This window comes from Dermochelys coriacea, chromosome 5 (genome assembly GCF_009764565.3).
Source record: "Dermochelys coriacea isolate rDerCor1 chromosome 5, rDerCor1.pri.v4, whole genome shotgun sequence".
Taxonomy (NCBI): Eukaryota; Metazoa; Chordata; order Testudines; family Dermochelyidae; genus Dermochelys; species Dermochelys coriacea.
The window spans coordinates 64,925,260-64,947,746 of NC_050072.1; the positions used below are offsets into that span (position 1 = coordinate 64,925,260).

The window sequence follows — 22,487 nt, forward strand, 5'->3', positions numbered from 1 at the left end:
GAGCAGAATAGATTTTTACAGACTAAAAATATGACAAAGTACAGATGCAGGATTCTTATGGAGGTGATGTCAGAAGGATTAAATACAGTCAAGCACACTCTAAATAGAATTTATTTAAATGTCACACCAATTAGCAGAAGTTTAAAAATCTCAGAGAGAAACACAAGCTGAGATCTCTTCTACACTTGGCAAAACACAACAAGGCACATGTCCAACCTAGAAAATTAGCCAGGGCTATAAGCCAAAGCTCTAACAGTTAAAGTCAGACTTCTATTATGTTGGAAATGTTTCCAACACCTCACCGATCACAATGAATTTAAAGAGAGACAGCTAGACTCAAAACAAATACAGAAGCTGCATTTTGTTGTTTAAGGGCCAGATGCTCCTCTCGTCTTCAGAGCACAGTTGTGTGGCTGCAGAGAAGGAAATGGTGGCATGCTGTATGTTCTTTCCTTCTACTGAGCCAATGACAGCCCCTCTGTGAAAATAACTCCTACTAGAAACTGGGTGATGGAAAGCCTGGTCAGCTGAAATGGTGAACTGGGGAGCAAGTGTTACAACTTGGAACAGTTTGTACGGTCACTGATTTGTCTTACTACCAATCAGTTGATCTCCTGTGCTTCCAAGACAACTGATTCTTATCACCATTTCCAGATCTGGGGCCCTAAGGCACATTCATGAACGCAGACCTCTTATCTGACACTTTTGTGTGGGTGGGATGGGGACATTACTGCTCCACTGCCCTAAACCCCCAAATCAGTGTTTGAGATTTTGAGTCTCCAAATTACTTACACCTGATCCCTCACCTAGGCTGTGGGCATGCTGGACTTTTAGTTTAATCCCTTTTTTTGATGTGCTAGGAAAGCCAGGAACATAGGTTTAGCCAACACATTTCTTAACCACATAAACTGTACTCTTAAAAGCATTCATGGGTTACAGATCTTTGAAAACAACAAAAGTTCTGAGCTTCACTCTCCCCTAATCTGATATCACCCCTTTTGTGAGTCCAAGGTTTCTCAGTATTTCAGGCTGGGGAGAGTCCCTCCTGGCCTTTCTCTACTGCAGGTCCTTCTTATGTGTAGCAGTGGTCAGAACCCTGCTCTTAAGTAGGGTCTCTCTTCTGTGCCAAGTGCTTAACTCAGCCCTGGTCTACACTACAGAATTACTTCAGTATAACTATGTCACTCAGGTGTAAATAATCCACACCCCTGAATGATGTAGTTATACTGACCTACGTGCTGGTATAGACAGTGCTATGTTGGCAGAAGAGCTTCTCCTGCCTCTCATGGAGGTGGAGTTATTAAGACGATGGGAGAGCTCTCTCCCATCATATTAGAGCATCTTCACCAGAAGCACCACAGTTTGTAGGGTGGACTTGTACTGAGAAGCTCCAGGCCTTCTCCCCTCCACCCACTGCCTTTGTTGTGCCTGGCCTACCTGTGGGCCCTTATTTAGAAAAACTATTGTTTCCTTTGATGGCGCCAGATTACAATCTTGATGGCTGCTCTGTAGTAGTCCTTCAAAGAGAAGTCAAGCACTTTTCCTGAATGGGGAAACTGTCTAAAATGGAGTACAATAAGTTGTCTTTGGTCATGTCCAGGCTTGTGTTCAACACCTAGTACAAAATGGAGTTCCTAATCTGATACAGGTTTATCCTACTGTCACATCCCCATTCAAATCAGCATGTAACCTGACAAAAGAGAGCTAAAGTGTTCAGTAAGGATGATGGAGTGGATAATTCTCCCTGGAGCAGCATTAACATCCTGACCGTGGCATTAACTCCGTCACAGAGGGAGTTAATAATACACACTTGTAGTGAGACTTGTCCATCTTCTGTATTTCTAGGACTTCATGTATTACAAATGCTGAATTCAACCCCAGCCCAAGCTTTTTATGGTATTTTTACAAGCCTACATGTTACCAGAGCAGTATACAGAGGCAGGAGGGAGAATAGGACCCTAAGACTCTGATCTGGAAACAAATATTGAGACAATGCAGGGGGTAGAGTACCAGTGTGATGTATTTTCAGCAGTCTGTCTTGCTTAATAGGGGTCAGCTATATATTGGCAAAGACTATGGGGTATTGGGGACTGGGCCTTTAAGGGCTGAGTTTCCCAGGCAGAGTCTGGGCAGGTTTCTTTGAAACTCTTGTTGTTTTGCATAACCAGTTGGAACTGGACATGGAATAAAGGCAGAGTTTTTGCCAGTACCTTAAGCGCTAAGGGTGGGATCTACAGATTTAGGCATTTACGTCCCAGTTTTGTCTCGACTGTGATCCACAAAAGTCCTGCCCAATCCTGTAGGAGCCAAGTGATTTCAGGCACTAGATTTTGAAGGGTAAAAGTTCCCTAGGTGCCAATATTCCTTCTGCCTCTGAGCATACATCTAGCTGCCTCACTCTATGCATGGACCCCTATCTCCCGCCTAAGCCCAGAGTGATTCACAAACCAAAAAGGAAGGTGGATGAATGTCTAGGTCATGTAAAGGGCCTGATCTAGTAGATGTGCTCAAAGGCTGCTATCAGATTGCGGCCCATTCAAAACTGAGGAGGAGGTGGGAATGGTGGTGACACCACTTTATAACCAGGCTTGGCACAATTCAATTTTTATTTTTAATAATTTCAGTGGATATCTTTATTTTTAAGCAATTCTTTTTCTATGTTTATCCATTTAAATTTTTACAGTTGCAGGAAATTAGTTGGGGGAGATAAGAAATAGAGGGCTCAGACAATTATTTAATGACAATAGATTTTGAGACTCAAAATTTTAAAGTGTGTTAAACATAAAAATTCAAATTGTCAACATCATATGTCAAAATATACCAATCAAATCAAAGTTTTCAAGCAGCAGGTTATTTGCCTATGTGTCAATTACAATTATTATTTATGGGAAAAAATTTTGGTTGGTTTGTGAGTACATTAAGAAATTGATGTTTATTGACATTTGCCAATAAAAATCCAGTCCTTTCTAGCCTACTTGTGACTTTCATTCCAGTTATTAGAATGCTTGCCTGGGATGTGGGAAAACCAGGTTCAATTCCCCCCTCTTCCACAGGGAAAGAGGATTCTCCAATCTCTCAGGAGAGTTCACAAACTACCAAGTTGTGGGACATTCTGATGTGGGGCTCTGTGACGGGGCAGAGCGGTCCTGCTCTGGTACTGCAGGGGTTAACTCTTCCTTCCTAGCAGAGAAAGCTACACCCCAGAAGCTCTGCTGGGCATGCTCCAACTGGAGAACAGGTATAAAAGTCTGCAGAGCTGCTCAGTCTGGGCTGACTGCCAGAGGGGAAGGTGGCATGCCACCAACTCCTGAGAAGGGGACAGCCAGTGCACCAGGATATGAAGGCTAGCCAAGCCAGGACAGACCCTGATACCCAGACATAGTACATTACAGGAGGGGAACAGCCCGTAGAACTGCCTGAAGTGGGGAACCCAGCGTTTATGGTAGGAAGTGACCCAGGGGAATTTTTAGAGGCAAACTGCATTAGAGCCACAGAGATGCTCGGCGTGTTATGAGTGGATCCCCGCCAAGCTGGTGGCAAGGGGAAATTGCCACTACCAGGGCCTTGGGTCAGGACCCGGTGGAGAGAGCGGGTCCGGGTCCCCCTACAACCCCCCCCCCACCGCACTGCGGGAATTCTATGGACTCTGGCTGCTAGGCAACACCACCCCACTTGAGAGGAGGATTGTATGGACTCTGGCCATTAGGCCGCATTGCTCCCATGTGGGGAATGAGTTATATGGACCCTGGCCATTGGGCCACACTGCCCTGACACGTGGGGGTAAATTACCTGGCCGCTAGGGGTGATTGTGTGGAGGGAGGCCATTAGGCCACAACCATTCGTCCACAGAGAGGCAAACACGTGAACTTGTGAGTGATGAGGTTCTGACACCCCATCTCACCCCTGCCACAAAGGGGCGGTGTGGTACCAGGCCTGCCACAGGTTCCCAGAATCTCTTCTGTTGAAGCTATTCCATGTGGATAAATAAGAGTGATTGGAGCAGGAGGACTGGATGTGGGGGCTCCCACCTCCGAGGTGGGAGTCCTAGCCCCTGGGATAGACACTCACTGTCTCGCTCTCTCTTTCTCTCTCTCTCTGGCGCAGGGATTATTTAAGTATTTGTCCATTGTGGAATGGCTTAAATAGGAGAGCTTGAGGAAGCCCTACATCAGAATATTGGATAGCTCAGTGCACTCTCCTGAGAAGTAAGAGCCCCTGTTCAGATCTTTCTCCACCACAACATCCTCAGACAGCTGCAGCGGCACAGGAGCTAGCAAACAGAGCTCTAAATAGGGGAGTTTGAGTGGGAGTTCTGTTGGAGGAGAAGGTAGTTGTACTTGGTTTTGTATTTTTAGTATTTGTATTTGTGTGTGTGTGTGTGTGTAGGGGTTTTGTGCTGGGAGAGCAGCTGAGCCTGATTAGGGGGTGGGGTTTTGTGCTGGGAGAGCAGCTGAGCCTGATTAGGGGGTGGGGCTTTGTGCTGGGAGAGCAGCTGAGCCCTGCCTAGGGGGTGGGGCTTCTGACTAGGGGCCCTATAAAGGTAGCCAGCCAGTCTGCCAGCGGCACTGGAGCTAGCAAAGAGAGCTCTAAACAGGGGAGTTTGAGTGGGAGTTTGCAAGGGGAGTTTGGATTGTGGTGCTTGTTTGGGGTTTGCTTTTGCTGGGGGGTTGTGGTCTTTTTGGTGTGGCTTGTGTTTTCCAGATTAACAGGATTTAGGTGGGAAGGAGATGACAGATACAGAGGCAGCTGTGGGAGTGACTCCTGCAGTGAAAGACACATTGAGGATGACTGGATGTGGAAGCTGTGGTATGTACATGATCCTGGAGGGGGGAACCGGTAAGAGTTTTGTCTGCATGAAATGCCGTCTGATAGAGCTGATGGAGGAAAAGATCCGAGGTTTGGAGATGCAGGTGGAAATTCTGGTTGAGTTTAGGAGGGGGTTTGAGCAGATGATGGAGCAAAGATATGAGGTATCTGAAGGGAAAAGCTCACTCACGGATGGAAGCAGGGCTGGGGAATTTTGAGGGGAGACTGGATGAGGAAAGTGGTCAGTGGAAACATGTGACTCAAAGAACCAGGCAGAGAAAAAGACGGGCTAGTGAAGGAGAAATAGAGCTTAGGAACAGGATTGCAGAGTTGGAAAATGAAGAAGGGGCTCAGCAGGTAGTCGCTGAAGGTGGAAGGGTAAGGAAGAAGAGAAGAGACGCTAGCCCTATAGAAAAAGGGGAAGAGTCATGGGAGACTACACCAAATATGAGCCCCAGGAGGATACCGGATGGGTTGAAGAAGATTGTAAGGGAAAATAGGAATGGAAAGAACTTGTAGCTAGAGAGAACAGGGGAGACACTGGAGAATAGCACTGTCACCAGGAAAAGGCAGGTCTATGTGATCGGGGACTCTTTATTGAGAAGACAGGCCTGTAACTAGAGCTGATCCTGAGAACAGAAGGGTGTGCTGTCTTCCGGGTGCTAAGATACGGGATGTAGACCTGAGGTTGAAAAGGATCCTAAAGGGAGCGGGAAAGAATCCCCTAATTATCCTTCATGTGGGAACAAATGATACGTCTAGATTCTCGCTGGAAAGTATTAAGGGAGACTATGCTAGGCTGGGGAAGACGCTTAAGGAAATGGAGGCTCAGGTGATCTTAAGCGGGATCCTTCCTGTTCCTAGAGAAGGGCAACAAAGGTCTGACAAGATTATGACTGTCAACAGATGGCTTAGGCACTGGTGCTATAAGGAGGGCTTTGGGATGTATGACCACTGGGAGGCATTCATGGACAGAGGTCAGTTCTCTTGGGATGGACTTAATCTCAGTAGGGAAGGAAATAGACTTCTAGGATCGAGGCTGGCAGAACTGATAAAGAGAGCTTTAAACTAGGAATTGGGGGGAGATGGATGGGAGATGTCCAGAAAATCTCCACGCCAGATTTTAGCATTGAGAGGGAAGAAGATGAAGTAAGAATGGATACAGCCGTGGGTAGGAGAATGTATATAAGGAGTGAGGGCGGTGTGGATACTAGTCTAATAGGTTATACTGGATGTAGAATGACTGTGCCTAATAGGGTACAAAATGTGAGCGAGGCCAAACAGCAAAAATTAAGATGTTTGTACACCAATGCGAGGAGTCTAGGTAACAAAATGGAGGAACTAGAGCTACTGGTGCAGGAAGTGAAACCAGATATTATAGGGATAACAGAAACATGGTGGAATAGTAGTCATGACTGGACTACAGGTATTGAAGGGTATGTGCTGTTTAGGAAAGACAGAAACAAAGGTAAAGGGGGTGGAGTAGCATTGTATATCAATGATGAGGTAGAATGTAAAGAAATAAGAAGCGATGCAATGGATAAGACAGAGTCTGTCTGGGCAAAAATTACATTGGGGAAGAAAACTAGTAAAGCCTCTCCTACGATAGTGCTTGGGGTGTGCTATAGACCTCCGGGATCTAATTTGGATATGGATAGAGCCCTTTTTAATGTCTTTAATAAAGTAAATACTAATGGAAACTGCGTGATCATGGGAGACTTTAACTTCCCAGATATAGACTGGAGGACCAGTGCTAGTAATAATAATAGGGCTCAGATTTTCCTAGATGCGATAGCTGATGGATTCCTTCATCAAGTAGTTGCTGAACCGACTAGAGGGGATGCCATTTTAGATTTAATTTTGGTGAGTAGCGAGGACCTCCATAGAAGAAATGGTTGTAGGGGACAATCTTGGCTCAAGTGATCATGAGCTAATTCAGTTCAAACTAAATGGAAGGATTAACTAAAATAAATCTGCAACTAGGGTTTTTGATTTCAAAAGGGCTGACTTTCAAAAATTAAGGAAATTAGTTAGGGAAGTGGATTGGACTGAAGAATTTATGGATCTAAAGGTAGAGGAGGCCTGGGATTACTTTAAATCAAAACTGCAGAAGCTATCGGAAGCCTGTATCCCAAGAAAGGGGAAAAAATTCATAGGAAGGAGTTGTAGACCAAGCTGGATGAGCAAGCATCGTAGAGAGGTGATTAAGAAGAAGCAGAAAGCATACAGGGAGTGGAAGATGGGAGGGATCAGCAAGGAAAGCTACCTAATTGAGGTCAGAACATGTAGGGATCAAGTGAGACGGGCTAAAAGTCGAGTAGAGTTGGACCTTGCAAAGGGAATTAAAACCAATAGTAAAAGGTTCTATAGCCATATAAATAAGAAGAAAACTAAGAAAGAAGAAGTGGGGCCGCTTAACACTGAGGATGGAGTGGAGGTTAAAGATAATCTAGGCATGGCCCAATATTTAAACAAATACTTTGCCTCAGTCTTTAATAAGGCTAAAGAGGATCTTGGGGATAATGGTAGCATGACAAATGGGAAGGAGGATATAGAGGTAGATATTACCATATCAGAGGTAGAAGCGAAACTGAAACAGCTTAATGGGACTAAATCAGGGGGCCCAGATAATCTTCATCCAAGAATATTAAAGGAATTGGCACCTGAAATTGCAAGCCCATTAGCAAGAATTTTTAATGTATCTGTAAACTCAGGAATAGTACCGAATGATTAGAGAATTGCTAATATAGTTCCTATTTTTAAGAAAGGAGAAAAAAAAGTGATCCGGGTAACTACAGGCCAGTTAGTTTGACATCTGTAGTATGCAAGGTCCTGGAAAAAATTTTGAAGGAGAAATTAGTTAAGGACATTGAAGTCAATGGTAAATGGGACAAAATACAACATGGTTTTACAAAAGGTAGATCGTGCCAAACCAACCTAATCTCCTTTTTTGAAAAAGTAACAGATATTTTAGATAAAGGAAATGCAGTGGATCTAATTTACCTAGATTTCAGTAAGGCATTTGATACTGTGCCACATGGAGAATTATTAGTTAAATTGGAGAAGATGGGGATCAATATGAACATCAAAAGGTGGATAAGGAATTGGTTAAAGGGGAGACTGCAACGGGTCCTACTGAAAGGCGAACTGTCAGGTTGGAGGGAGGTTACCAGTGGAGTTCCTCAGGGATCGGTTTTGGGACCAATCTTATTTAATCTTTTTATTACTGACTTCGGCACAAAAAGTGGGAGTGTGCTAATAAAGTTTGCAGATGATACAAAGCTGGGAGGTATTGCCAATTCGGAGAAGGATCGGGATATTATACAGGAGGATCTGGATGACCTTGTAAACTGGAGTAATAGTAATAGGATGAAATTTAATAGTGAGATGTGTAAGGTTATGCATTTAGGGATTAATAACAAGAATTTTAGCTATAAGTTGGGGATGCATCAATTAGAAGTAATGGAAGAGGAGAAAGACCTTGGAGTATTGGTTGATCATAGGATGACTATGAGCTGCCAATGTGATATGGCTGTGAAAAAAGCTAATGCGGTTTTGGGATGCATCAGGAGAGGCATTTCCTGTAGGGATAAGGAGGTTTTAGTACCGTTATACAAGGCACTGGTGAGACCTCACCTAGAATACTGTGTGCAGTTCTGGTCTCCCATGTTTAAAAAGGATGAATTCAAACTGGAGCAGGTATAGAGAAGGGCTACTAGGATGATCCGAGGAATGGAAAACTTGTCTTATGAAAGGAGACTTAAGGAGCTTGGCTTGTTTAGCCTAACTAAAAGAAGATTGAGGGGAGATATGATTGCTCTCTATAAATATATCAGAGGGATAAATACAGGAGAGGGAGAGGAATTATTTCAGCTCAGCACCAATGTGGACACAAGAACAAATGGGTATAAACTGGCCACCAGGAAGTTTACACTTGAAATCAGACGAAGGTTTTTAACCATCAGAGGAGTGAAGTTTTGGAATAGCCTTCCAAGGGAAGCAGTGGGGGCAAAAGATCTATCTGGTTTTAAGATTCTACTCGATAAGTTTATGGAGGAGATGGAATGATGGGATAATGGGATTTTGGTAAATAATTGATCTTTAAATATTCAGGGTAAATAGGCCAAATCCCCTGAGATGGGATATTAGATGGATGAGATCTGAGTTACTATAGAAAACTCTTTCCTGGGTATCTGGCTGGTGAATCTTGCCCATATGCTCAGGGTTTAGCTGATTGCCATATTTGGGGTCGGGAAGGAATTTTCCTCCAGGGCAGATTGGAGAGGCCCTGGAGGTTTTTCGCCTTCCTCTGTAGCATGGGGCATGGTTGACTTGAGGGAGGCTTCTCTGCTCCTTGAAGTCTTTGAACCATGATTTAAGGACTTCAATAGCTCAGACATGGGTGAGGTTTTTCATAGGAGTGGGTGGGTGAGATTCTGTGGCCTGCGCTGTGCAGGAGGTCGGACTAGATGATCAGAATGGTCCCTTCTGACCTTAGTATCTATGAATCTAGTGGCTTTGTGTGGAGTGAGGCAGGCATCTAACACAGTGCTGCAAGAAATACCTTAGGCACCTAAACTGCCTGACTCCAGGCAGCGCGTTCCTGTTCATGGATTGCTAATCAGAGAGATGTGCCTCTCTACAGCCTGGATTTAAATGCCTATCTCTGAAGGAGGGATGTAGTATACAGCCCTGTTGTTGGCATCTTCCACTCACTGGCTTGTGTGGGGAGCCACCTATCATGCTGGTTTTTGTGGATTGCATTCTAAAGTGCCGATCTCTCCTATTTTTATAGGAAATCTAGGAACCTAACTCAGGCTTTGTGGATCACAAGATTGTTCCTTTGATTTTTCTAGGCACCTAAACATTTGAGGCTGTGGCACTCAGCATTGCAACCACATTCTGATTTGGAACTGGAACAGAAAACTCAGAAAGGGACTACTGAAAGACCCAGCGCAGCCTGATTTAGGATGCACTGATGATGATTTAATTAATTTAATTAATTAATATATATTAATAGTATGTGTTTTAGGCTCACCAATCGGTTTGATCAGAAGATAAAAGTTCTTGTCCCGAATCAGGCTCCACAGAATTTACAAAGGACTCTTGGGGGTAGGACCGTAAGCTCACATCGAGACAGATATAGCCTTAAAGACTTTTTATTAAAATCAATAATAGTAAGTAAATGGTAAAATACTCAGAGTTACAAAGTTACAATTACTTTACTGTTGTTCAAAAGATACATATGGTAATATAGTATTATATGCTACAAAGCTTTGGTTAATATATTCACACCCTTCCTTGATAACCTGGTGGTAAGAGACACAGGATCAGCTTGTGGTTCAGATTCCTCAATTCTTGAATGAGGGATGCAGTGCTTAGAAGAAACTAATACTAAGAGCTATCAAAGCTAACTTAGGATTTACTTGACTAACCTAAACTTAAAATCAAAACCTAATAAACAAATGAAGAATAAAACTTAGGGAAACCAAGCTTAGCCTAGTTCCCTTGAAACTTAAAGTTTAAGAAGAACAAGTATAGCCTACTAATAATAGTAGTCCTAGTAGATAGAATAAAATAGAAAGAGTGAGTGAAAGTAAGTAAGATAGAGTGGAGTACTCTAGCGAGGTGGGTCACCTCTTTTATAGGAGACAAGTGCCAGAAATCCTTCCTCCTATGCCCAAATTTCATTCCTCACCCACAAAATGTTAGGGTATGCTTTCTCCAGAGGCTAGTATGTTTGTGCGTATTGATGACATGTATATACGCACATAAGTTTCCTTGTGGTGTACCTGTTAAGTCTGTGGGTACAAATTGAACCCCCCCCATGCCATTTTTCCATTGTCTATTGGTCTAGATAAAAGGTCCTAGACATATGTGTGGATACTTATCTATTTAGGTAACATGACATAGGTCAACTTTGCTTTCTGGGTAAAAGGTCTTAATATAGATGTGCTAACTTTGCCTTACCTTAACATACAGGGTTTTGGCCTGTAGGTCTCTTGCATTACAGCCAAACTTACTTTAATATAAATCTATTACAATAAACCAAATACTTAAACTATAAGAAAATATATAGATCTATATACAAGCAAGCAGGTTAGTCCTATAGTTGACACCAGTATTAACCCTTGACAAAGCAATTAGAATTTGCCAAGTAGAGGCAGTCACCCAGTCCAGAATGATGCTTGTGGAGGGTAAAGAGAGCTGTCACGTTAAAGATGATAAAGAATAAAAAATATTACAAGAAAAGACAGCTGAGGCAAAAAGGCAAACTCCGAGTCAAGCAAAAATAATACACAAAAGTGTATGCTGTGGCAACCAACATAAATCAGGACAATGTCTGGCACAGGAAAAAGATGCAAGGAATGCAATGGATTCTGTCCCTTGGTAAAAGTTGGTAAGCGCCAGCAGTGTGCCCACAGTATGGATGAAGAGGACGGCAACAGCACTATTAGCTCAGATAACTTCTTCATAGGAGCAATGTACAATGTTGCAGCAGAAGGTGATTGAACTATCAATCTTAAAACAACTTGGAAATCTAATACTTTTTATTTGGACGCTGGTCGCAAGTCAATATGTTGCCAGAACCTAGTAAGTCAAAAAGAAAAACCATAGATAGTAGGTAAACAGGGAAAATGCAAGGCTTTGAGTGGTGACCTTATCCCCATTTAAAGCCTTATGTGAACTAAATTGATGAGTAAATAACAAACTGAAAAAGATTTAATTGTTAATAGTGCCAGGGAAAAGAGCACCCATTATTGGGTTAAACATATATTTCAAGCCTTTTGTGTCCTCTAGAGACTTTAGAAAAGCAGATGACCAAAACAGAAGAAGAGTTTGAGGATGTCTTTCAGGGGATAGAGAAGTGCTCAAATACAGAGAGCTCACTGGGGAACTGGCTGGGAGAGGGGAGGTAGCATAGATGTAGGAACTCAGGGTGCAGGGTGGTGCTGCAGCACCCCCAGGTTTTAGGTGGGACTCAGCTCCCAGCTCCACATGCAGACTCCCAGCCTGGGACTCCACTCCTAACCCCATGCTCCCAGCTGTGGCCCCAGCCTTGGCCCCCTCCCAGAGTCACGGCCCTTCTTCCAGCCCCAGCTCTGGGGGGATGCAGACAGGTGTGAGGGGCTGGCTTTCAGTACCCTCACTATTAATGTTCCAACATCACTGGGAGATGGGTCTGAGGAGATTTGGTGTGTACCATGTGAAAAATTTCTGGGGGTGCCTCTGATCTAAATGATGATTGTGGGGGAAAAAGAGCAGAAGAGCATAACCAGAGGCTCTAACCAGCTATGGAAAGATCCAGAGCTGCTTGGCCAAAGCTAAACAACAACAAAAAAGTAAATTCTGTGCATTGGAAATTACATACCTGGGAGAGAAGTTAACACAGTACAGTTGAGACCAGCAGAAACATGTCTGCCTCAACAGACAAGGAAGGGATACAAAGATTCCTTGGAATGGTGAAGTGTGTAGGGAAATTTGTGTTTAATCTAGCTGCCTGAATCAATGCTACTGTGCAAAGATGTCCAGTGGAAATGGGATGCAAATCTCAATGAAGAGTTTGAGAAATTGAAGGAGTTAATTAAAGAGGCCCCAGTCCTGGAGTAATGTAACAGCAGCACAAAACAAAACTGCTCACCGACACCTCCAAGGACAGATTGACACAGTCCTCTTATAACAGTGTGGTCAAAACTGAGACCAGTGATTTATGTATCACAGGTGCTAACAAAAATTCAGAGTTGGTATGCTCAAATAGCAAAGGAGACTTTGGCTTAATCCATGAGTGTAAAAACTACCATGTTTATTTATGGGAGGCCTGTGTTAACTGCAATGAACCATAAACCAGTTATAGCCATTGCCAAAAGGGCCCTGGCAGCCTCCTCAAGAATATGGTAATGGTTTTTTCAGCTACAACTATATGACTTGCAACTGGAACACAAATCTGGGTGAGATTTGGTGGTTGCAAACGCACGCTACAGCATTTGACAAAAGTGCAGTGCTAGATTTTGTACATTTCAAGCTGATTAAAGCCTGCCCAGTCTCAGACAAAACCTGGACTGTGATTGCCAGAGCTACTGCTGAGGATGATACTCTGCAAAAAGTGATTAAGGCTATTAGTACAGAGTGGCTGGGATAGCATATTCCCAGGTCCTATTATCAATTTAAAACAGAGCTCTCAGTAGTAAATGGGATTTTGTTAAAAGGTACCAGGATGGCAATTTCTAAGGTTTCAGAGTAGCAGCCGTGTTAGTCTGTATTCGCAAAAAAGAAAAGGAGTACTTGTGGCACCTTAGAGACTAACATTTATTTGAGTATAAGCTTTCGTGAGCTACAGCTCACTTCATCGGATGCAATTTCTAAGGTGTTACAGAAAAAGTTATAAAGGCTACATGAAGGTCATTTAGGAATTAAAAACAACTAAGAGAAAGGTGAGATTAATGAGACAGAAATCCACTGGAAAAAATGTGTTCATGTATTTAAAGACTATATCATAATGCATATGCATAAAAGGCTCAGGTAAGGTTGCACAGGCAACCTTAATTCTAGCATTTTCTAACTACTGAGTGCTTGATTTTGCAGGCTTAATGTTCTTTTAACCTACTTTTTGTGTGTGGTGTTTTACAGAGAATATTACATTTCCAAAGATTTATGTAGTTAAGATACTGTGGTTTGCAGATATTTCTTACACATGAATATTGGAATATACTTTGTAAAAATCATAATTGTATTTATTTCACTTTCTAATTTCTTAATTTTGATAATTGGGTAGATAGAAATCTACAAAGGAAGCAATATAAGTCATTTAGGGAAAAAATGAATATTTATCAAAGCTCATTGCATTTTTTTGAGTTCAGTGAGTCTAAATGTTAATACAATTCTCTATTTCAAATCACATCTACAAGGCAAACATTAGATAAAACCTTGTTATCAAGGGTAAAATGTGATTGACTTGCTGATTTTACACTTACTAATCTGGAACAAAGTTGTAGGTTGATTGAAAAAAAAGGTAAGATGATTCTGTTTAGATAAAGTAAAATAATACTTCATTCAAAGGCATAGTCATGCTTGCACACATTTGGGTATGTTATTTCTTTCCAGAAAATAACTGTAAATTGTAATACTTGTTTTAAAAAGGAAAGTTCACACCAAAAGGATTTTATGTTTTGGGAAACTGATAGAGAATAAGAATAATTTGATAACCGTGATGGACTCAAACCAAGCCCAAAGATCTGAATATCCTTCAATGTTCAGTAAAATCTGTTTCACGCCTTTTCCTCAATTTTATGGCTGAGTCCCATCTCTAGTACTTCACATGGTACTTCAGGAGAGTTTTTCCTTTAGTTACTGATGAGACTTTAACTAACCTTTTTCTATTGCCAAAAGCTAGGATAACTGTGAAAGCATAGTACGGTTCTATGTGAAGTTCTCTTAATGCCAAAATAAGCAGAAGAGAGAGGGCTTAATAGCACTAATTTAATACTAGTAGGCCAGGTGAGGCTCATTGAGGAACCTGAATCTGACCAATCAGAATAGCTCATGCCCAGAGAAAAACTGCTCCTGAGGTTGAGTGGGGGCGGTTTTAAAAAAACTGGAAGCTTCAGGCTGCTGAATCTGAGTGCTGGAAACTTGAATTGTGACTTTGGGTTTTTTTCTCTCTCACACACAAGACTGTGATTTTTGTTTTCATGCAAGCTAGACTCGCCACTTCAGGCAGCCCTACAAAAACACCATGACATCTAACTATTTTTGATATAATCTAGCAGTCACCCAGGAAATTACTTAGTACAGGATTGATAAACACTTGATTTGGTTTCCACAGCTTGCCTGGATGCTGCTTAGATGCTGATCCTTAGGAATATATGAAGTCAGAGTGTAGGAGCTGGTGGTTGAGATTGGTATGATTGTTTACATCACCTTAACTTGCGACTAGAGCTTGTTGAGAATTTTTGACAAAAAGCTTTCTTGTTTGAAAATGCTGGTTCATCGAAATGAAAACTTTTTGTAGGAACATACAAGTTTTGACAGCTTTCATCCAGAAAGGTTTCTGGGGTGCAGTGTGGAATTTCGAGAGAGATGGTTGATGATGATGATTCTTACTGCAAAACTTTAGGGAGGTATATGTCAAATTTTTGTACTGAAGATCTTCATGATGAACCACAGAATTAGGATTGCCACTCCTGTGTTATCTGCTCCCCCCTCTGGTCTATACCAGTATCTACTTAAAATTATCAGAATTTTTGATTCTCCCACTATACAATGTGACTCATTTGTATCTATTATAACCCTCTTCCTATGTTCATATTGATGATCTATAAGTGTCTAACTGAGGCTGCAAACTGTTCAGAGCCAGGGACATCTTTTTAAATTCTGCAAAGTGTCCTGCAAAGCCATGCTATATAAATGTTTATGAAAAATGTAGTGGGGACCCTGTCTTTCCTAGGCCTTCTAGCTCTGCTTCCATCAGCTCTAATACAGAGGAACTTAATAGCTTGAGGGATTTGGTTCAGGTTGCTATTAGAGGCTGAGTCAGAACAGCTTAAAATATTAATATTTATCACTTTACATCCTCCAAACATTAACAGAGATTTTCCTAACACCTTTGTCAGGTAGTCCGATATCATTGCCTTTTTTAGTACATGGGAAAACTGAGATATTAAGGGTCAGATTCTGCCTGGCCCTTATATAGGTGCACAGTTTGTGACTGGGTGGGGAGACATAATTGGCTCCCTCCTCTTCCTCCTTTCCATTGCCCATATAAAGACAATGCAGACCTAATTCCCTCCACTGGGGGTATAAGGGCTGCTCCCCTCTTCCTGCTCTAGGGGCACTGGCAGCCCAAATGGGGGGATCTGGGACCATAGCTCCATCCCACACTGGAATAATCAGCTGCACCCCTCAAAGGGGTGTAGTAGCAGGCCCAGAGAAACTGTGTCTGGGAGCACCAAAAGATATTCTGCAGAAGGCTTCTCAGCTCTCTTGGGCAGTGGAGCTCTGCACCATGTCTTACTAGGATCTGTGCCTAGTGTTGTTTAAATGGCACAGCCTAGTACTTAGAGGTTTGCCTAAGAACACAACTGGAATTTTAGATCAGGAAACTTTGGCACCCCCTTCTATACTGAGTCCACTAGACCATGCTACTTGTATATCTTTTTAGGATTTATGTACCATTTATTGTAGCAAATCCAGGCAACAGTGTAAAATGACTAGGAAAAGCCATGTAATCAGGCAATCCATAACAACAAATTAATTGATTAGGCTGATCCACTCCATCACACAAACATGGCTTTTTGTCAACCTTAATTAGTTCAATCTCAGTGAATAATCACAAACTATGAATTGACTTGGAGTGAACTAACATTATTTATACTAACACACAGTACGCTACATCTGTCCCTGGTATAACTTCACTGACTTCAGTGGAGCTATCCCACAGCTAAATTTGACCCAGTCGTTTTGAAGATTCTGACTAACATGAATTATGTTGACTTATACATTGTTTTACTGCTTCATACAGAGAATATTTAATGTAATTATATGGCACTTATCTTGGGTTATCTCCCCTGTGCACACTCTTCACTAATTAGTAGTTTGTCTGATTAGGGATGAGAAAAAAAACATGTTCAATTGGATCAAAACATCACACAAATAAAAATCCCAGTTTGAGGCAGAATATTTTCTGCCTATTTGAAGACTAATCACTGATATACATTTTTAAACATAAATGTTTCTTTTAAAATGAACTTTGCTTCCCACTAGTATAATAGATTGAGGATCAGTTTTCATTAAAACAAAAAACTTCAGCTGCAGGCAAAAGTGTATGTGCAATTAGCTACAGCATAATTGGTTGTTTGTATGTGCAAATACTAGATTGTAAATAGCCTCCTTAATCGCACATGTTGCACAATTCAATGTACAGTTTTGAATGTAACCTTAGGCTAGATCTACACTACGAGCACTACAGTTACAGTTCTGCAGCTACGGCACTGTAGCATAGACACTTTCTACAGTAACAGAAGGGGTTTGTTTTTTTAAATCCAATCCCTGAGAGTAGCTAGGTTGATGGAAGAATTCTTATCAACCTAGTTGTGTCTATACTGGGTTGGCTTAACTAAATCTCTGATTGACATAGCTAAATTGACCTCACTAGACCAGGATTTAGCCTTCTGAGTCTTTTGAAAATCTGTTTCTAAAACTTCAGTTACGCTAGTCAGAAATGTGACTTTGTTTCTCTCAATGATATTTTGCATCCATTGGGATCAGTTTCTAAGTAAAACCAAATAAATACATTTAGCTTGGCCTAGATTCTCTACTTATTATACAAGACAGTGTTAGGCATTTCTGGTTCCAGTCTGCGATATGATTTAGTGAGCTTTGTCAAGAGAAAGAGGTTTTGCTTTATCCACTGCTGTTGAATTGGGAGCAAGCAGATAACCTGCTACTCTTAAGGTACTAGACATTTTAAGGAAGAAGATAGTGGGGCTTAGCTTGCTGTATTCTCTGAAGGAAAAAGTATAGCAAATGATAGGGCAAAGAATATACCAGCTCTTGTTTTGAAGGCCAGTCATTCCAAAGAAGTAAAGATGGTGCAATATCATAAGATAAATATCATAAGATAAGGAGGGAGGTGGTTAGGCGATTCCTGCTGGTTGATATATGGTGTAGCTAATATTAGAGGTGGGTGATATTCAAACATTTAGAGTAGTATATTACGCAAACAGTAGGATATCCAAATCTAAGTATCAGTATATTTCTGCCATCCAGTACCGTGTGATACACATGAGCTTGGAACTCACTTTTCCAATGAATTAAGGTTGATATCTTGAGATTGACCCTCATAGCATTCCAGGAAGGGTGATCTATAGCAGGTCTGATTCTCCAGATTGTGTATAAGATGCTTTGATTCCCATTGAGAAATAGGTGAATGTTGTGAACACTGACACTGTCCACAGGGAAAAAATGAAGCCACTTGTAAATTAACTGGTTGTGTTAAGTGTTAACATAGCTATACTGACTCAGTTTGTCATACCCCATGTTTTAAACCATTTCAGTGCAAAGCAATGATTTCCAGCAAATTGTACCAGAGGCCTAGCCAGTAGACAGTAGCAGTATGGACCAGTTGAACTGTTTGAGTCCACACTGCCATTGAATCTATTCAGAGTGAAGCAATTAAGCATAAACTGGTTATTAAACATAATATGAGACAGACAAGGTGGGTGAGTTAATATATTTTATTGGACCAACATCTGTTGGTGAGACAGACAAGGTCTTAAGCGACACAGAGCTCTTCTTCAGGTCTGGGAAACTTAATCAGTGTCACAGCTAAATACATAGTGGAGCAGATGTTTAGCATAAGTAGCTACCACACATTTCAAGGGACCATTTAAGGTGAAGTGACCCTTTAACACCCTTCCATGCATAGGGAGGAAAAGAGGAGGGGGGAAGCAGCAGGACAGGGTTGTTAATGGGTTATAGAGTGTTGTAATAAGCCATAAATCCAGCATCACTATTCAGTCCATGATTTTGTGTCTAGTAAAGTTATGAATTTAAGCTCCAAAGCTTGTCTTTTGAAAGTGTTGTGCAGGTTTCCTGTGAGGATATGGACTGATAGGTCAGATATAGAGTGATCACTTTTCACAAAGTGTTCAATAACAGTGATGAAGCAGTTTTTATCTTTTATCATTTTCCTGTGTGAGTTCATTAGAGAGCGTAGCAATTGTCTGGTTTGTTATTGGGGCATTTGGTGTACCTCATCCTGTTCACTATATTTATGATAGGTATGAGTAGGACCCATGTATGGCTCTTAAAACGTGTGTCGGGGGTGGGGTGGGGTGTTGATCATCGCAGTGGAGAGAAGTCTGTATGTTTTGCATCTGTTGTTCTGGCAGGGTCTGTTGCCGCTTTGAGTTGGTCTGTGGGGAGCTTGCTTCTGATGATGAGCTTGAAAAGGTTGGGGTTTGTCTGAAGGCTTGAACTGGGGATTCAGGAAAGATTTCTTTCAGGATGTGTGGGCCACATAAAGTATGGGTTGTAGTTGTTTGATGACATCCCATATGGGTTTCAGTGTGGGGTGGTAGGTGACAACTAGGGATATGCAATTGGATAGGGTTTTATTTTTGTATTGAATTCGATTCTCTCAGAGCAATTGGGGTGCTTGGTCCATGATGTGATCTACTTTTCTGGTGGAGTGTCCTTGTTTGAAGGCAGTTTTAAGTGTTATATCCTGGACTTTCTTCTTAGAGCATATTCTGTAGTATCTGAGTGCTTGGATGTAGTTAAATTTCTTGATGCATTTGGGGTGGTTATTGGATCTATGAAGGTAGGTGTGGTGATCCATGGGTTTCTTGTATAATATAGTTGTCTGTAAGGTTCTATTGTTGAAGCTGATTGTGGTCTCCAGGAAGCTGATGCTGATGTGGGAGTGTTCCAGAGGGAGTTTGATGAACAGGTGGTGGTGGTGGTGGGAGCTGTGATGGGGATCTCTGATCTTCATCATCCCCGATGATGAAAATATCATTGATGTAGATCAAGTATATCACTGGTTTTGTGGTGTAGTTGTTCAGAAACTCATCTTCAAGGTGACCCGTGAAGAGAAATCTGTTATCTACAGCCAGGCACTCAGATACCACAGAATATACTCTGAGGAGAATGTCTGGGATATACACCTTAACACACTCAAAACTGCCTTCAAACAAGTGCACTCCACCAGAGAAGTAGATTGTATCATGGAACAAGCAACCCATGTAACCCTGAAAGAATCTGCTTCAATACAAAAATAAAACCAGCTCCTACCGCAGACCCATAATTGTCACCTACCACCCCACACTAGAACCCATATAGGGTGTCATCAAACAATTACAATCCATACGTGATGGGACCCAAATCCTGAAAGAAATCTTTCTAGAAACCCATCTTCTGGCCTTAAACAACCCCCCATCCACACAAATCTCATTGTCAGAAGCATGCTCCCCACAGATCAAGACTACCAACTCAAAGTGGCAACAGACTCTGCCAGGTCAAAAGATGCAAAACCTGAAGACATATCTCTACTGATATGATCAACACCCACACAACACGCCTTTCAAGATCCACACATGGGTCCTACACATGCCTATCACAACATGATTAGGCAAATAAAGTGAGTAAAGAGAACTAAATTTGGATTGCTTTTGGTTGTGAATATTCATTGTGTCTAATTTAATTTGTTTGTAAAGACACAGTATAGTTAGTGCCAAAACAGGAGAAACAACTGTGATGGGATGTGTCACTTCTAGCATCCTTATCTCTCTCACTCTACCATGATGCAGAAAAGAGCCATTATGGTAGCATTTCATTATTCTGCAGTACTTTGTAGTAATTAACCCTGCATACTCCACTTCTCATTACTCTCTTTATAAAGGATAAGCCACCTATCCTTGTCTAAACTCTGTCTAATTGAGAAATTGTATAATTGGAACACACTCTCTATATTTTGTTTAAAAAGTTTGCTAATTTTTCACTAGCACATAAACACCTATAGAGTGCCAATAAGAGACTACCTTATCTTCTAAATATGGCTTCTTTTCAAAATGTACTGAATGAAAATATACAGTATTCTGTTTTATCTCTGTGTTAGTGGGAACTCAAACTAACAGTTGTCAGAATAAAAAACTATATTGCAGTTGAATCTAGCGATACAATAATTGTAAAGTTTTGACTTTGTTTGTGTGGCTAGATATTGCACAGAGCTGTGAGCAGTGCATTAAATGATATAGCAAAGAATGTGAAGTAGCTGGGGCTAAGATACTTTGGGCAATTTTTCAAAAGCACTTAAGATCCACTTACAAAAGTGACTGAGGCACTTAGATTCCTAAGTATCTCGGTCATTTTGAAAATGGAACTTAGCCATTTAAGTCACTTGGGTCTTGCAGTGCTTAATGGAGCAATATCTAAATAGAATGGATTCTACTATAAACAGTTGCCAGTTAATAGCAACAGTTTTGTGGGAACCAATCCTGTGCCATTGACTTTAATATCAATAATAAACAGATATTGAGAACTTTTTTTGGAAGAAAGGCACAGGATTGCAGACGAGTTTTGTGGAGCTGGTGCCAGGGAGGGAAGCACTTGGGAGGTGCCTTTAGTGGCTGCAGCCCTGCAAACCTGCCTGCACCCACGGGTCCCACAGGAGGTGGGAGGCAGGGCCACCTGCATCACCACCCAATGGAGGAATCCTTTCCAGAGTCCCAGAACTGCAAGTGATGAGGGAAGGCTGTGGACAGAGCAGTAGCAGGAAGCAGGGCTGCAGCCTGGATGCTGGAGCTTTCCACAAGGAACAGGAGCTCTGGGAAACCACAGAGCTGCCTGGATTCTCTTCCTACTGCTGCCCTGCTGACAGCCTCCTCTCCCAGCCCACAGGGAGGGGTACCGGGGAGCTTCATGGGTCTTCACTTCATGTCTGTCTTCCCCAGCTGCTGCCCTCCCTACAGGCAGGTTTTCAGGGCTGCAACCAGGGAAGGCATGTCCCAGCACTTCCTCTCCTGACTCCAGCCGTACAAACCTGTGTTCCGCTTACTGGCAACTGCTGGATAATTTCAACTTTTTGTTGGCAATCGAGGGGTTGTTAATAAGCAGAATCTATTGAATTCTGTCTCTAAGTAACTTTTGGAAATGAGATTTAGGTTCCTAAGTCACTTAGGAAAATGTTACCATTAAGGACTAGTTGGTAAGTTTACAAGCAATGCATGGCTGTCTAGGTCCCATAAAAGTAAATGGGAGTAATGTTGAAATTCCTGTTGAACTCTTTGAAAATGTAAAAAGAAAAAGAGTACCTGTGGCACCTTAGAGACTAACAAATTTATTTGAGCATAAGTTTTCGTGAGCTACAGCTCACTTCATCGGATATAAAGTGAGCTGTAGGTCACGAAAGCTTATGCTCAAATAAATTTGTTAGTCTCTAAGGTGCCACAAGTACTCCTTTTCTTTTGCAGTACAGGAGGGGTGTGTGTGTGTGCGTGTGTGTGTGTGTGTGTGTGTCTTTTCCACCTTTTGCACCTCTGGTATTCCCAGACAGACCACTCTACAGCTGTATGCTGTAGAAGCCTCAGGAAAGCAAAGGAAGTAAATGATTTACTACCATCTTATAAAGTACCAATTTTGTGAAGTGCTATTTTAGGGGTTACATATGAAGGATGACATCTGTTCGGTCTGGATGCCTCCTCCTGGTGGTTCCACCAAGTGACATTAATTGACATCCCTCCTACAGCAGGTTTGTCCCTCATCCTTAGAATTTTTCCTCTGTGAATATTATCTACTCCTAGAATAATAGAATCATAGAAGATTAGGGTTGGAAGAGACCTCAGGAGGTCATCTAATCCAACCCCCTGCTCAAAGCAGGACCAACACCAACTAAATCATCCTGTGAAGATGATGCTTTAGATTTTCAGTGGAATGCCCTGCATAGTGCTAGGTGGTTTGTGCCACATTAAGTACCCTTAAACTCTACTGCTGTTTACCTAAAATGTCAAACTATATGTAAATATCATACTATGTGATTAGCATTTTCAGTGACAGAACAATATATCTGAAACAAAAAACCAAAACACTACTCTCTATGAAGTTGACATTCACTTTAGTTCCAACAAATTTTTGAGTTAAATATTGTAAAATGCTATCTCAGAGGGGGAAATCCTGCCTCCTGG

At 41.7% G+C, this 22,487-nt stretch overlaps 1 long non-coding RNA gene across 1 annotated transcript; it reads left to right on the top strand.

Moving 5' to 3' along the window:
* The first annotated feature begins 3,283 nt into the window (after positions 1-3,283).
* On the top strand, positions 3,284-9,766 carry LOC122460361. The gene is made up of 3 exons (XR_006281622.1): positions 3,284-3,442; positions 4,105-4,205; positions 9,663-9,766. It is a non-coding gene; the product is annotated as an uncharacterized LOC122460361 (long non-coding RNA).
* The last annotated feature ends 12,721 nt before the right edge of the window (positions 9,767-22,487 follow it).